The following is a 3,523-nucleotide window of genomic DNA, read 5'->3' as shown; positions in this document are numbered from 1 at the left end:
ACAAGTGTGCACCCCAGCACTGAGAGAACATTAGGAAGAAAGTGTATGTCTTGGTATGTGTGGGCTGCAACAGAATTTTATAGACTAAGAGGCTTATAAGCAACGGAAGTGTATTTCTCATAGTTCTAGAGATTGGGAAGTCCAAGATTGGGGCACCAGCCAATGTGGTGTCTGGTGACGACTCCTTTCCTGAGTTACAGATGGCATCTTCTCCCTGTGTCCCTACATGGTGGAAGGGGCAAGGGACCTCCCCAGGGTCTCTTTTAGGAGAGCACTAATCCCATGGTGGGGCACAAACATTCAGACCACCTTTGGGCCAAACCACTTGTTGTCTTAGAGACCACAGGGAGAATAGCAGAGTGGCTTCCATTTTCTTGCAGTTTTCAATTAGCTAGAGCTGACCAAAGATTTCAAGGACCATCAATGGAAGTAGTTAACTTTCTGTCTCCAGAAGTAGGTGTCGGCTTGGCAGGGACTTTGCAGCTGAGCTATAAGCATCAACCAAAGGATTCTCAGGTGGGACAGTGCTTTCTCTCTTAGGGGTTATTTTGAAATGTGAGTGAATGGCTTTGGCCACTACAGTGAACCAAGAACAGTAGACTTTTTTAAAAGTCTACTCTCGTATGGCAAGCTCAAAGGTCTAAGATTTTTTTGAAAGGACTTAAAAAAGATACAGTCCCTTTCAAAGAACCAGCTTTTTGTTTTGTTGATTTTTTTCTATAATATTTTTGTCTTCTACATCCTGTATTTGAGCTTTTACTTTGGCGATCTGGATTCTTCTGCTGAAGTTAGGGTTTTGGAGGTCTTGTCTTTCCAGCTCCTTTAGGTGATTTGTTAGGCTGTTAACTCGTGATCTTTCCATTTTCTTGATGTGTGTTCGTAAAGAAATGAATTCCTCTCACTGTAGTGCTTTCATAGTATCCCAGAGGTTTTGGTGAGATGTGTCTTTAATTGCATTTGTTTCCAGAAATCTTTTAATTTCTGCTTTTATTTCTGTGTTGACCTGGGAGTTCAGGAGTTGTTCAGTGTCATGCTGTTTGATGTCCATGTCTTTGTGGGTTTTGGGGTAGCTTTGTTGGTGTTGATATTTATTTTTATTCACTGTGGGCTGAGAAAGTACATGGCAGGATTTCAGTCTTATGAAATGTGTTTATGCTTGATTTATGACCGAGCATGTGGTCGATCTTGGAGAACATTCCATGTGGTGATGAGTAGAATGCATATTCCATGGCTGCTGGGTGGAGTGTTCTGTAGGATGAGAACACACAGTACTGCAAATAGAGTCACTTAGAAACCGAGGTAAAGAATGGCTTCCTATCTGGTCCTTTAAAGAAAACTTTCGGGATGAAAAAATAATACCTGCAGTCCTTGCGTAACGGGTAAGTTTCTAGACCCTACCTCAGACTTTCTGAATCAGACTCTACAAGGAAGGACTGGAAAAGCTCTGCATGTGGTCCCGAACCCTGGTTACACACTAGAATCATCTCAGGAGCTGAAGAAAGTGCTGATGCCTGGGTCCCACCCCAAAGTCTCTGATATGATTGGTCTGGGCTGGGAGACTAGATTTTTAAGAACTATACAGAAATGCTGCTGTGCAGACAGGGTTGAGAATCATAGCTGTACCTCAGAGCCCCAAAAGATTCTTATTATGAATCATAGTGGGCAAAGCACATTGAGGAGTTCAGTGCTCACTGATGGACTGACTGGTTGCAGGCATTGACAGGTATGAGCGGGGCATGAGATTAAGAATGCATACCTGGACTGGGTGCTGAGGTAAAGAGATGAAGAGGCTGGCTACTCGGCAGGCAGGTAAAAATCAAGGGGACCCCAAGAAAATGGCTCCTCCCCCGAAGGAGGTAGAAGAAGATAGTGAAGATGAGGAAATGTCAGAAGATGAAGAAGATGATAGCAGTGGAGAGGAGGTTATCATCCCTCAGAAGAAAGGCAAGAAGGCTACTGCAACCCCAGCAAAGAAAGTGGTGGTTTCCCCAACAAAAAAGGCTGCAGTTGCCACACCTGCCAAGAAAGCAGTTGTCACCCTAGGCAAAAAAGCAGCTGCCATACCAACTAAGAAGACAGTTACACCAGCCAAAGCAGTCGTGACTCCTGGCAAGAAGGGAGCCACACCAGGGAAGGCATTGGTAGCAACCTCTGGTAAGAAGGGAGCTGCCACCCCAGCAAAGGGGGCGAAGAACGGTAAGAATGCCAAGAAGGAAGACAGTGATGAGGAGGAGGATGATGACAGTGATGAGGATGAGGATGATGAGGATGATGATGAAGATGAGGAGGAAGAGGATGAATTTGAACCAGCAGTGACAAAAGCAGCAGCTGCTACTCCTGCCTCAGAGGACGAGGATGATGAAGACGATGAAGAGGAAGATGACGAGGATGATGATGATGACGAGGAAGATGACTCTGAGGAGGAAGCCATGGATACCACACTGGCCAAAGGTAAGAAAGCTTCTGCAAAGGCTATTCCTGTGAAAGCTAAGAGCGTGGCTGTGGATGAAGAGGAAGATGATGAGGATGAGGATGATGATGATGATGATGATGAAGAGGATGATGACGATGAGGATGACGAAGAGGAGGAGGAAGAGGAGGAGGAAGAGGAAGAGCCTGTCAAAGAAGCATCTGGAAAACGAAAGAAAGAAATGGCCAAGCAGAAAGCAGCTCCTGAAGCCAAGAAACAGAAAGTAGAAGCCACAGAGCCAACTACAGCTTTCAATCTCTTTGTTGGAAACCTGAACTTTAACAAGTCTGCTGCTGAACTAAAAACTGGTATTAGTGATGTTTTTGCTAAAAATGATCTTGCCGTTGTGGATGTCAGAATTGGTATGACTAGGAAATTTGGCTATGTGGACTTTGAATCTGCTGAAGACCTGGAAAAAGCCTTGGAACTCACTGGCTTGAAAGTCTTTGGCAATGAAATTAAACTAGAGAAGCCAAAAGGAAAAGACAGTAAGAAAGATAGAGATGCAAGAACCCTTTTGGCCAAAAACCTCCCTTACAAAGTCACTCAGGATGAATTAAAGGAAGTGTTTGAAGATGCTGTGGATATCAGATTAGTCAGCAAGGATGGAAAGAGTAAAGGGATTGCTTATATTGAATTTAAGACAGAAGCTGACGCAGATAAAACCTTTGAAGAAAAGCAGGGAACAGAGATTGAAGGGCGATCTATTTCCCTGTACTACACTGGAGAGAAAGGTCAAAGTCAAGACTACAGAGGTGGAAAGAATAGCACTTGGAGTGGTGAATCAAAAACTCTGGTTTTAAGCAATCTTTCCTACAGTGCAACAGAAGAAACCCTTCAGGAAGTATTTGAGAAGGCAACTTTTATCAAAGTGCCCCAGAACCAAAATGGCAAATCTAAAGGGTATGCATTTATAGAGTTTGCGTCATTTGAAGATGCTAAAGAAGCTTTAAATTCCTGTAATAAAAGGGAAATTGAGGGCAGAGCAATCAGGCTGGAGTTGCAAGGACCCAGGGGATCACCTAATGCCAGAAGCCAGCCATCCAAAACTCT

The 3,523-nt window shown here is 44.0% G+C and overlaps 1 pseudogene across 1 annotated transcript; it reads left to right on the top strand.

Moving 5' to 3' along the window:
* The first annotated feature begins 1,781 nt into the window (after positions 1-1,781).
* Positions 1,782-3,521, top strand: LOC103258120 (annotated as a pseudogene). Its single transcript, XR_504155.1, has one exon. The product of XR_504155.1 is annotated as a nucleolin pseudogene (transcript).
* Positions 3,522-3,523: the final 2 nt, after the last annotated feature.

Source organism: Carlito syrichta, unplaced genomic scaffold (assembly GCF_000164805.1).
Source record: "Carlito syrichta isolate Samal-C Ts95f unplaced genomic scaffold, Tarsius_syrichta-2.0.1 Scaffold301965, whole genome shotgun sequence".
NCBI lineage: Eukaryota > Metazoa > Chordata > Mammalia > Primates > Tarsiidae > Carlito > Carlito syrichta.
The sequence above is the reverse complement of the archived record's forward strand: the minus strand, read 5'-3'. Positions and strand labels throughout refer to the sequence as shown.